Consider the following 13,810-nt stretch of genomic DNA (forward strand, 5'->3'; position numbering starts at 1 on the left):
GGGGATATATTCCATTAAAACATATAATACATGTTTGCAGTCTAGAAACATTTTGGGAATATTTAGATTGAACAACTCAGATGACAAATATTTAATAATATTTTATATTTTCATTTTTTTAAGAGGGATCTGATCTTTTATAAAATAATTACAAATAGAAAACGGCCCAAAAAAACAACAGAATATTCAACATAAAGAAAAAAAATAAAATGAGAATTGGCATTCAATATGCATTTTTGGGAATAGATTGGAAACCTTTCTCCTATTAATCAAAACCACATATTCCTTTTAGTAATTCTTTCCTAAGCCTCGGAGACTAAAATCTGAAAAAAGGCTTTGTTTCCAAAAGGGCTGACTGGCTGATTGATGCTTTAGATCATGCTGGGACTTCCTGCTGAGAGAGGGACAGAGAGAGCTTCTTCACTACAATGTGGACCCAGAGCTGTGGACATGAAAGTTATAGTGACTACTACACATTGTGAAGTAAAATATAAATGTGAATTTTTTTTATATTCCTATACACTTGACATCTATCTGTATGTTGTCTTTCTTTTTGGTGGCACATGATAACACTGCTTGATTCTACTTTCTGGGTAAGAGAAGACATTAAAATATTGCTGTAAAAAAGGCACTCCAAATAATGCCTCTGTAATATTCCCTTAAAAACCATGGATAATATTAATATTGAAAAAAATGTTAATATATGTTAGTTGTTACCTTTATTTAATAAAATTGCATTAAGTTTCAATCTTCAGTTGTTCATTAATTTTTCACAACCCGTGATATGCAATTTGAAACCTAATAAAACCTCAGATTTATTTCTGGTAGCAGTGACTTTCCCTGTAGTAAAGGCTGCATGTAAGGTATGTGTGCCACTCCCAGTAATATAGGCTGGATGTGAGCTCTGTGTCTCTCCCAGTAATATAGGCTGGATGTGAGGTCTGTGTGTCTCTCCCAGTAATATAGGCTGGATGTGAGCTCTGTGTGTCTCTCCCAGTAATATAGGCTGGATGTGAGGTCTGTGTGTGTCTCCCAGTAATATAGGCTGGATGTGAGGTCTGTGTGTCTCTCCCAGTAAAATAGGCTGGAATAGAGCTCTTTGTCTCTCCCAGTAATATAGGCTGTATTAGAGCTCTGTGTCTCTCCCAGTAATATAGGCTGGAATAGAGCTCTTTGTCTCTCCCAGTAATATAGGCTGTATTAGAGCTCTGTGTCTCTCCCGGAAATATACGTTGGATGTGAGCTCTGTGCACCTCTCCGGGTAATATCCCACGTCACCTTGGTCCCTGGACTATTGACCCTTTGGGCTTGACAGACGCCTCTGAATTGCCTTATCTGGTGATTGGATGTTTATCCGTTTGTAGTGTTGCTTTTTCTTCCCCTTCCTCTTGCATTATTTATAGCTTCCCTTTATCTTTCTCACCTTCAGGGAACTATTCTTCTATCTGCTAAGAGGGGTTATTTATATGTATCAGTTCTCATCGTGGCCCTAGTCAGGGTCTTGCTTTATCTCTCTGGGGACCCCCAGTGCAAGGTTATAATCGATTGTATATTTTCTCATCTTTTGTAATTGGTACAATTTCTTAGGGTTGATTTTCCATATGCATATATACTGTATATTATGTATCACTATGGTATTGTACTAGTGTGCATCATATATACTGTATATGGGACCTTGAGTGATGTGTTTTGCTTTTTAATTGTTTTTACTGTGGGTTTTTGTCTACTAATAAATTTTGCACATAGATTTATGGATATTGAATTTCTCCATTATTCTGGGTATGCGCCTCCTATGCACAGATATTTTTTCTCTTCTTTACCTCTCCGGGTAATATAGACTGGATGTGAGTTCTATGTACCTTTCTCATAAATATACAGTAGGTACGGAAAGTATTCAGACCCCTTTTCATTTTTCACTCTTTGGTTCACTGCAGCCATTTGGTAAATTCAAAAAAGTACATTTTTTTCTCATTAATGTACACTCTGCACCCCATCTTGACTAAAAAAAAAACAGAAATGTAGAAATTTTTGCATATTTATTAAAAAATAAAAACTGAAATATCACACGGTCATAAGTATTCAGACCCTTTGCTCAGACACCCATACTTAAGTCACATTCTGTCCAGTTCCTTGTGATCCTCCTTGAGATGGTTCTACTCCTTCATTGGAGTCCAGCTGTGTTTAATTAAACTGATAGGACTTGATTTGGAAAGGCGCACACCTGTCTATATAAGACCTCACAGCTCACAGTGCATGTCAGACCAAATGAGAATCATGAGGTCAAAGGAACTGGCCAAGGAGCTCAGAGACAGAATTGTGGCAAGGCAGAGATCTTGCCAAGGTTACAAAAGAATTTCTGTAGTTCTCAAGGTTCCTAAGAGCACAGTGACCTCCATAACCCTTAAATGGAAGAAGTTTGGGACCACCAGAAGTCTTCCTAGACCTGGCCGTCCAGCCAAACTGAGCAATCGTGGGAGAAGAGCCTTGGTGAGAGAGGTAAAGAAGAACCCCAAGATCATTGTGGCTGAGCTCCAGAGATGCAGTAAGGAGATGGAAGAAAGTTCCACAGTCAACTATCACTGCAGCCCTCCACCAATCGGGCCTTTATGGCAGAGTGGTTCAACGGAAGCCTCTCCTCAGTGCAAGACATATGAAAGCCGCATAGAGTTTGCTGAAAAACACATGAAGGACTCCCAGACTATGAGAAATAAGATTCTCAGGTCTGATGAGATGAAGATAGACCTTTTTGATGATAATTCTAAGCGGTATGTGTGGAGAAAACCAGGCAGTGCTCATCACCTGCCCAATGTAATCCAAACAGTGAAACATGGTGGTGGCAACATCATGCTATCGGGGTATTTTCCAGCTGCAGGGACAGGATGACTGGTTGTCATTGAAGGAATAATGAATGCGGCCAAGTACAGAGATATCCTGGATGAAAACTTCTTCTAGAGAGCTCTGGACCTCAGACTTGGCCGAAGGTTCAAATAACAAAGGAGTGGCTTCAGAACAACTCTGTGACCATTCTTGACTGGCCCGCCAGAGCCCTGACCTAAACCCAATTGAGCATCTCTGGAGAGACCTGAAAATGGCTGTCCACCAACGTTCACCATCCAACCTGATGGAACTGGAGAGGATCTGCAAGGAAGAATGGCAGAGGATCCCCAAATCCAGGTGTGAAAAACTTGTTGCATCATTCCCAAGAAGACTCATGGCTGTACTAGCTCAAAAGGTGCTTCTACCCAATACTGAGCAAAGGGTCTGAATTAGTGATGAGCGAATACACTCGGTACTCGAGATTTCCCGAGCATTCTCGGGTGTCCTCCAAGTATTTTTTAGTGCTCGGAGATTTAGTTTTCCTCACCTCAGCTGAATGATTTACAGCTACTACCCAGCTTGATTACATGTGGGGATTCCCTAGCAACCAGGCAACCCCCACATGCACTTATGCTGGCTAACAGATGTAAATCATTCAGCTGCGGCGATGAAAACTAAATCCCCGAGCATTAAAAAATATTCGAAGGACACCCGAACGTGCTCGAGAAATCTCGAGTAACGAGCATATTTGCTCATCACTAGTCTGAATACTTATGACCATGTGATATTTCAGTTTTTCTTTTCTAACAAATTTGCAAAAATTACTACATTTCTGTTTTTTTTCAGTCAAGATGGGGTGCAGAGTGTACATTTATGAGACAAAAATGAACTTTTTTGAATTTACCAAATGGCTGCAATGAAACAAAGAGTGAAAAATTTTAAGGGGTCTGAATACTTTCTGTACCAACTGTGCTAAAACTAACTCTTTGCAAAATCGGGCAATGACTATTAAACAGCACCGTTTTATTCTGCAAAGCTTTTTCCGCGTATTTGTAAACATAAAATTGGCATTAAAATCTCAAGACCAACAAATAGTCTGCTGGAAAATGATCTCAAATTAGTCTCTATAGAATTAAGAGTAATTATGTACGATATAAAGCGTAGCCGTAAGGGACCTCGGCTACACTGGTTTACAATTAATAATGCCTAAACACATGGTAAATTGTTAAACTAGCGGCCGATTACTCAGTGCACGTAAAAAAAAAAAAATAAAAAGCAAAAAACGCCAGCGTTACGGTTAATATGCAACCATTTCTTTCTCAATGTAAACAAATTACACGTGTATTAACATCCTGCTGTAGTTATATTGTTAATTATTGGACCGGTAAAGAATAAAATTGTTTTGCTTTTTCCATTACTGATTGAAAAAAATAAAATAAAATAAAAACCCATAAGTAGTTTAATAGAGAACTAATTATGCAAAAAATGTAGATGCCGAAAATGTGTTTGTACTATAATTACGCAAAACGGTATTCTGTTTAAATATTGGAAGGCTCGTTAATTGGAGGCCAGTGTGAGGCTTGAATATTGCAAATCAATGATTCCTTGCTGGCGTCTATTTCATTCCATATCCGTCTGCGCTCATCTTAAGCATGAAGCGAATATTTAATTACCTTTGCCGAAAGAGTTGCATTGAATTTTATACAAATAGATAGAAAATAATAAACGTGCTTACGGCGTCGTTGTCTCCATTTTTATAACCAAGGATACTATGCTTGCTACTGATAGTATAAAATTAAATTAAACTAGGTGGAGAATGTCGAGTAATGTAGAAATTAGTGAAGTTTATAGGTAGACATTTTCTCGACCAGTAAATTAGCTCCTAAATAAATGCGGCATATTCTTTTATTTTTCGGTCCTAAATCTAGTTGTTTGCTCATTATATCGTGCAGATGTGAAATGAAATAGCATTTACCTCTAAAAATTGGAAAAATAAAAAATACCTGGAAATCTCCAGAGCTGGAGTTTTGCTCTCCAACTAAGCTTTGGGATATTCTGTTGTGGTCTCTTACATGATGAGAGGCGCTGGGTTACACCATTATTGGATTTCATTAGTGCACAGACATTGTCTTCAGAGAGTAAGAAGATTGGAAGTCGCAACCCTAAATGTAAATATTGACCCTTTAAAATGCCCTTAACATATGTCTGAGAATAAGAAGCCAAACCAGAAACTCCTTTTGTAGACACGTGTTTTGGGGTGTTTGCCCCTCATCAGTGCAAAGCAGGAGAAATGATATGTCTGGGTGAGAAGTCTCTGATGGGAGTTTAAGGGGTACAGTGGGTGTGAGAATTAAGGGCCATACAATGCTTCCTTGGGAATTTAAACATGCAAATAGCCTCTTTAGAGAGGTAGAGGACTGGTACTCGTATGCCACCTATTGGAAGTTGCAATCCAAAAAGTGCCACTAGAGTTTCTGTCCGCTTGTTCTTTGAAGAGTTTCTTCAGTGTTTATGGCTTTCCCTATTTTTTTTAAAAGGTGTGACATCCTCTCACTATCCAGTTTCACAAAAAAAGGCTGCTGCATTCCCTGCCTCAGCTTTTATACAAATGATAGTCCCTCCTGATTGACTTTATGGTGTCATGTCATGTGATAGCCTGCCAGCCATATGACCCTTCTCTGGCTGATTCAATTGTCACTAGCGGGTCACGTCCTCCTGGGAGATCTGAGGTTAGAAAGTCACTACATTTTGTGAATCACAGATCTTCCATTTAGCCGATGTATTTGTGTTTCATATAAAATGGATTTAATTTCCTTTATTGCTGAAGAGATTAACAACCCTTTCTATGCTGGTTAAAGCTTGCAGCTCCATCTCACAGCTGTTCCTGACCTGGTCATTTCCTCTCCCTATAAAATCTGGTCAGACTTTCTCTTCCTTGCCAGTGAAAGCTTTGCTCCTTGGAAATGCTGTGCCAAACTTGAGATTGTTGTTGTTACAGTATTGGAGATTGTTGTGTGCTGTTTTTGTGTGTATGCATTTTTAATTGTCCTATTCCCATTTGGTTGGTACATTCCTATCCCTCCTGTTGTGGATTCTGTTTGTGGGCTCCCTCTGGTGGTTACTGCTGGTACTGGGTGACTTTGGTGGGTTGCGGCCTTTGGTTTCCACCTGTCCATCAGAGGCTGGGTGTTTCCTATTTTACCTGGCCTTTCTGTCATTTCCTGGCCGGCTATCAATGTATTCAGATGTGCTCTGTTTTGTTCCTGCCTACCTGCTCCCAGATCTTTCAGGATAAGCTAAGTGCTGATTTTCAGTTGTTTGGTTTTTTGTCCAGCTTGCTTATTATGTCTCTATGCTAGCTGGTAGCTCTAGTGGATCCTCAGGATCCACTAGAGCTACCAGCTAGCATAGAGACATAATAAGCAAGCTGGACAAAAAACCAAACAACTGAAAATCAGCACTTAGCTTATCCTGAAAGATCTGGGAGCAGGTAGGCAGGAACAAAACAGAGCACATCTGAATACATTGATAGCCGGCCAGGAAATGACAGAAAGGCCAGGTAAAATAGGAAACACCCAGCCTCTGATGGACAGGTGGAAACCAAAGGCCGCAACCCACCAAAGTCACACAGTACCAGCAGTAACCACCAGAGGGAGCCCACAAACAGAATCCACAACACCCTCCCTATATACCTCTCTACCTTTGGTGAGTGTTTTTGTATGTTTGTTGCTTCGATTATGCCTGTCCATCTTACGTGTTAATACACTAGCATTTCTGTCCCAGGCCTCCTGGAGGAGGGGAAGGGGACAGCTTAGGGAATAACAGGAGGACAGTAAGGCTGGTGGCCCAAACCTCCTCACTTTTAGAGGTACCTTTGAGTACTACACAGCCAACTTCTATTGATTTGAGTAGGAGGCAGATGTGCGCTATTTCCAGAAGACGGAGTAGCTAGTAAGTGAGAGCTTCTGGCCCTTGACCACCGCCAACACTGTTAGCAGCTGATCACGGGGGTGCCAGGAGTAAGACCATGGCTGATCAGACATTGATATCCTATTCTAAGGAAATCACAAAGAGGCTCAAGATGACTTTTACATGATAATATATAAACTTTCAAAAATCTTCCATTGATTGAGCCAGGAATATTAAATATGTGAGAAGCCTTTAAGAAACAAATTCAGAGGCTAGTCGTAGAACAAGTCATATAGAAGTTCAAGATCACCCAATTTGTGTTTGTTAGTTAAAGGCGTTCCGCAGGATTAGAAAAACATGGCTATTTTTTACCAAATGTAATATTAGTAATCTTCATTATATTTGTGATACAATATGTTAATTAATGTGCCTATTACTTAATTTAAGTGATTTAGCTATTTATTTTTTAAATTAGATGGTGGCCCAATTCTAACGCATCGGGTATTCTAGAATATGCATGTCCATGTAGTATATTGCCCAGCCACGTAGTATATTGCCCAGCCACGTAGCATACTGCCCAGCCACGTAGTATATTGCCCAGCCACGTAGTATATTGCCCAGTCACGTAGCATATTGCCCAGCCACAAAGTATATTGCCCAGTCACGTAGTATATTGCCCAGTAACATAGTATATTGCCCAGTGACATAGTATATTGCCCAGCCATGTAGTATATTGCACAGCAACGTAGTATACAGCACAGAGCCATGTAGTATACAGCACAGATACGTAGTATACTGCCCAGTCATGTACTTTATTGCCCAGTCACGTACTATATTGCCCAGTCACGTAGTATATTGGACAGTCACGTTGTATATTGCACAGTCACGTAGTATATTGCCCAGTAACATAGTATATTGCCCAGTGACATAGTATATTGCCCAGCCATGTAGTATATTGCACAGCAACGTAGTATACAGCACAGAGCCATGTAGTATACAGCACAGATACGTAGTATACTGCCCAGTCATGTACTTTATTGCCCAGTCACGTACTATATTGCCCAGTCACGTAGTATATTGGACAGTCACGTTGTATATTGCACAGTCACGTTGTATATTGCCCAGCTACATAGTATATAGCACAGAGATGTAGTATATAACAGAGCCCATGCAGTATGTAACACAGCCCACGTAGTATATTGCAATGTGGCCACTATATGCGTGGTTAAAAAACACTTAAAATAAAAAATAAACATATACTCACCTTCCGAAGGCCCCTTAAAGGCCTGGCGCCTGTGTGCGGTGCACACGGCAGCTTCCGGTCCCAGGGTTGGTATGAGCGCAGGACCTGTGGTGACGTCGCAGTCACATGACTGTGACGTCATGGCAGGTCCTTCTCGCATAGCATCTTTGGCACCGGAACCTGCTGCTTGCACTGCCGAGGACAGCCGCGACGTTGGAGGGCGAGAATAACCTTTTTTTTATTATTATTATTTTTAACATTAGATCTTTTTGCTATTGATGCTTCCTACGCAGCATCAATAGTAAAAAGTTGGTCACACAGGGTTAATAGCTGCGTAACCAGAGTGCATTACACCGCGCTCCGGTAACGCTGGCATTAACACCGTGTGAGGGCTGACTGGAGGGCAGTATGGAGCTGGCACTGACTGCGGGGAGGAAAGAGCGGCCATTTTGCCACCGGACTGTGCCCATCGCTGATTGATCGTGGCAATGGTCATGGGCATTTTGCCACGACCAATCAGCGACTTGGATTTCCATGACAGACAGAGGCTGCGACCAATGAATATCCGTGACAGACAGACAGAAAGACAGACAGACAGATGGAAGTACCCCTTAGACAATTATATATATAGATTCTCAACACTTTACCTGGGGTGAGCCATATTAGAAGGACAAAGTTACTTCACGCATACAAAGCTTTACCTGTCTTAACTTTAGACATGTTTGTCTCTTGCCTTAGGGCTTATTTCAGTAAAATAGTAAAAAGTTTGATCTTTCGGTAAATCTGCCATCTTAAAAGATGAGCTTAAAAGATGAGATTACTTTGCTCAACTACTCCCATTCTACACAGCAAAGCTATATTTGATTATCTACTTTCTTTATCGTACATGTTTAAGAGCATCATAGGCCTAGTCAGTAAGGAATATGTGTGCTTTATGGTCTCTGCTATGGGCTGAAAAATGTCAAAATGGTATATTGAGTATATACACCGTATAGAGTATAGAAATATACAGTCTTCAGAAAGAAGGGGCATGCCGCCCTTTTCCTTAGAGTCAAGTGAGAGACGTGGGTGCTGCACACACATTATTATCTGTAGATGTTGTGTATACTGTTACTATCTTGCAGTGGGTTGATTTCAGCACCTCAAAAGAGTTGTCATTAAATCTCAAATCTATTCTGATTATGTCCCAGTCTACACAGCAAAGCTGACAAGTGAGCTGCAAAAATCAGGAAACGTCTGCATTTTGTTTGTGTTCTGATATCAAGTATTTTATATGAAAAAAATAGTTAAAAATACCACCATTTTTTAAATGAGTTTATAATGAAAACCCAACGTAAATATTGTGTAGCTTTCTGCTGATAAATTCCCTTTAAGTTCATGATACTGTGATAAATTTTGCTACAGCGTGCTGAACATAACAATAAGTGTCGGGCACGATGCAGAGTATGATTCCAGAAGCGGTGAGATTGAATTTTAATTACGGCTTCTATGTCTGTTGTATCATTAAGATTGCATTACATGATGAATGCTGTTTACAGTACTATTGGCTTCGCTGCTGATTACAAAGTCATATTAATTAATGGGTCAATGGGTGGACATGTTCCAATAGAAGGTTTTGCTTACACTCCCACCAAGATGGCTGTTTTATTTTCATTAATAACATCATATGCTTTCAAGGGTGCCAGAAAGACAAGGTGCAGATGTCCACATAGGAAATCACGTACTGAGGACATTTCAGTGAATGCAAAAACAGAAAAGTGCAAAACCTTATGAAAGCATTTCTTCTAGAAAAAACAAAACAAAAAGTAGACATTGTCCCAAGGGACCATGGTGTGACCTAAAGGGCATTTCCACTATAGACATTTTTGGTATATCCACAATATTTGCCCTATACTGTATGTATCATGGGTAGGGGTTCTTCACCTTTTCGGAAGGGCAACATGCCACCAATTCTACTCCACTTGGATACGGACTGGTGGCACTCTAGACCTTGCAATAATCATCAATGTGTATGTTTATGGAGATTATAAAGGAAGCTTATTCTAGAAGACTTCTTAATAATGGTTCAGGTCCTGCTTTAATAAAGGAGATTAAATACCGCCTGATTCATTCCTTTTCAATGGATGGGAACCTCTTAAATTCGTCACTGGGTATTCAGGAGAAACACATACAGAGCACATTTGCAGCCTACACAGAACCACAAGATGTGGCCTATTGTTAAAGTTGTAAAAAATATAAAACAAAATCCTTTAAAAAGATAAAAATAAAAATGGAAAATAAAATAATGTATGTCGACCTGTGACTTTCTATTCGGAAAAAGGGGAAGAGAGCTTCCTTATTCACTAGCTAGACAAAGAATGAAGCTTGATAAACGCCTACCGAAATGTTGTATCTTTATTGAATAAACCCACTTTTTTCACTTGTATACATTGGGTTGCTGTCTTAGTGTGTGCTTTTCCAGATATAGAGCCGTATAGATAGCTAAAGGGGCTTTTTCATCTTTAATCTTTAGGAACCAACATCCCGCTGTTTTCCAGTTTCCTGTTTGCCAAAGGACCATGCACACCTGGTCTGAACTGTGAAAACTTCCATGCAGCTAGTAGAAACTTCTTTGTTACTGCGGCATCAACAGATCATAGGGACACTGAAACTGGCTTGACAGCAGCACATGCAAGTTCTTGTGTAGCATGGCGCAGTAGTCACAGGTGAGGCACTCTTCTTTTACGCCTTGGCGTGCTACATGAAAGTGTGGGTCCAAGCTAGGTGTGTGGATTTGTGCTGTGAGGCAATTGTATGTAGCCGGTGGTATGGACTGGTCAGGAGTCAGGACCGTAATTATAGGGAGACTACCATTCCAAAATAAAGTCTTTACTGAAAGGTAACTTGGTAAGGGTTATATATAAAATATAGTGGATGCAAAGTCTTATGGATGTTTCCTCAACGGAATGAAGGATTTTCTTTCACACAGTATCCTTCCTCTATAGTCTACTCCAGGTTTAGTGTGGCACTCTGTTTTGTCCTACTGTGTCACAACCCAGCTTTATTGCCACAGTCCTGATCACTCAGGTTAGGAAATTTAAAACAGAACCTGATTTTGCCAGAAGAGAGGTAACCTTAAAAACTGCAGTGGAAAGGTTTCAATTTGAGATTAAAGATAGGAAGCATAAGCGGTTCGAATAGGATTTCTCTGAATTTAAAGAAAAGCAGGAATATCCGGGGCTGCAAATTCCATCTGGACCAACCACGAAGTTATCCTCCTCTGATATTGATTCCTCAGATTTAGACTCTGCACCTAGTAGCTTCACCGCAATACTATTTCCTAAATTTAACCAAGGCAAAAGAGCTAGCCATAAAAGATGGCAGGAACAGGGCACAGACAGAGGTGCATCACAAAGTCCATCTTCTTTTGGATCATCTTCTTCCTCTTTTTTAGAAATTAAGCAATCCCAACAAACAACCAAAAATAGTTGGGACGAGTAAGTTAAACACATCAAGAAATCAGGTCATTAATCTTTCCTCATATAACTTAACCAATCTAGAAAATAATTTACTGGTAGGGGTCTGTCCTTTTTCCCGACCATGAGGTTTGACCCTTTCCTTTGGACTAAGGATCTTGACCTTTTCACGAGAAAATTAAAATGGAGGAAGTATTTTTTTTTTTATTAAATGACATTGTAAAATGTCAACAACTGGGAATTCCCAGTGAAGATTTACCTGACCTTATTCAACTAACTAAACTTTCTGAGAAGGGTAGTAGAGCTATTGGTGAAGGCCCTTTTTCTGACCTCAAAGCCAAAAGTACATGCATGCCACCAACAAATAAATTTGGGAGCATCGGAATATTCCAAAAATTGGTAACTAAAGAGATTAGTGAGATACATCTCAAATTTGACACCACCTGCCCCAATTTGTCATTTCTTGAATGGAGGGCTCTTGCCGGTTTGAATGATAATACCACAATTATGATCAAGCCATCCGATAAAGGTGGAAAAACCATAATAATGGATAGTGCCAAGTATGTAGACATGTGCCTTGACATTCTAACTGTTCCTTGTATGAGGTTTTGAAATAGGACCCTAACATGGAACATACCTTTGAGCTGTCACTAATTCTCACACAGGCCTTACAAATGAAGCTTATTTCTAAGACTGAATTTGTATTTCTACTACCCAAATTTCCGATGGTATCTACTTTTATACATTACCGAAGATACATAACGGCATCAGTCCCCTTAACTGACATTGCAAAAGTCTCAGAGGTTGACGCCCTCTCACAGAAATTGTGTAACTATCTGGATAGACTTTTGAGGCCCTTTGTGATAAAACTAACTTGCTCAATAAATTGGAGGGTATATCCTTAGATCCTGATACCATAATTGCCTCCATAGATGTGGAGGCTTTATAAAGTAGTATCCAACATACAGACATTCTGAGGGCAGTCAAATACTTCCTTGGCAGCAGAGGTATCCACCTCAGATGCCATAACAGTTTCCTTCTTGAACTCTTAAGTTTGTTCTACGACATAATTTCTTCCTCTTCGGTGGGAAATACTTCCACCAGCTTAGAGGCACAAGGACGGGAGTCTTTGTGCCCCCACATATGCCAAATTGCTCCTGGGCTGTTGGGAGGACACCTTTGTGTTTAGGGATGACATCGTCGGTCTATGGAGGGGCGACACAAGATCATTGCTTGAGTTCATGGACTATCTCAATTCTAACATCGAAGGTCTCGTTTTCATCTACAGGGTTGGTTGCGACAGGATCACTTTTCTTGATGTCTCCGTCTCCAGAACTTTTAATGGCTCTCTCAATACCTCAATTTTCTGTAAACCTATGGCTCCTAATAGCCTTTTAAGGTGGGAGAGCCATCATCCTTTCCTGTTGAAGAGGGGGATCCCAAAAGGGCATTTTCTGAGATTATGTAGGAACTACTCTTCATTATCTGATTTAAAGTCCCAAGCCTCGAACCTAAAATATAGATTTTTGGATAGGATATATCCAGAGGGGGTCATCAATTCGGCCCGTGACCTTGCTTTAAATACCAATAGAGCTTCCCTTTTGATTCCCAAACCTAAGGTTGATCTATAGCCTATTACATGCTTAATTGGCACCTACGATGACCAATCCAAAAGGGTACTTGACATCCTTAAAATACACTGGAAGATCTTTACGTCTGATCCCTATATCTGTAACATGATCCCCCTAAATCCATCGCTCACCTATAGAAGGGGGAAGTGTCATGGATCCCAATGGCTGGGGATCGCACTGGACAAGCAAAATAACATAAATAACGGACGAGCTCTAGGGTGATGGAACCTGGGCTGACCGCTGCCCTACTCCTGACAAACACAACTAGAAATAGCCAGGGAGCGTGCCTACGTTGATTCTAGACGCCACGCGCCAGCCTAAGAGCTAACTAGCACTGCAGAGGAAATAAAGACCTAGCTTGCCTCCAGAGGAATGAACCCCAAAAGGTATAGTTGCCCCCCACATGTATTGACGGTGAAATGAGAGGAAGGCACGCACATAGAGATGAAAATAGGTTTAGCAAAATGAGGCCCGCTATAACTAGAAAGCAGAATGATACAAAAGGGGTCTGAGCGGTCAGCAAAAAACCCTAATCAAAAAACATCCTGAGATTGCAAGAACCCATGTGCCAACTCATGGCACATGGGGAGAACCTCAGCCCACTAGAGCTACCAGCTAGTATAGAGTCATAATTAGCAAGCTGGACAAAAAAACAAACAACTGAAAAACAGAACTTAGCTTATCCTGAGAGATCTGGGAGCAGGTAGTCAGGAACCAAACTGAGCACATCTGAGTACATTGATAGCCGGCAAGGG

This window comes from Ranitomeya variabilis, chromosome 1, assembly GCF_051348905.1.
Source record: "Ranitomeya variabilis isolate aRanVar5 chromosome 1, aRanVar5.hap1, whole genome shotgun sequence".
In the NCBI taxonomy this organism is placed as follows: Eukaryota; Metazoa; Chordata; class Amphibia; order Anura; family Dendrobatidae; genus Ranitomeya; species Ranitomeya variabilis.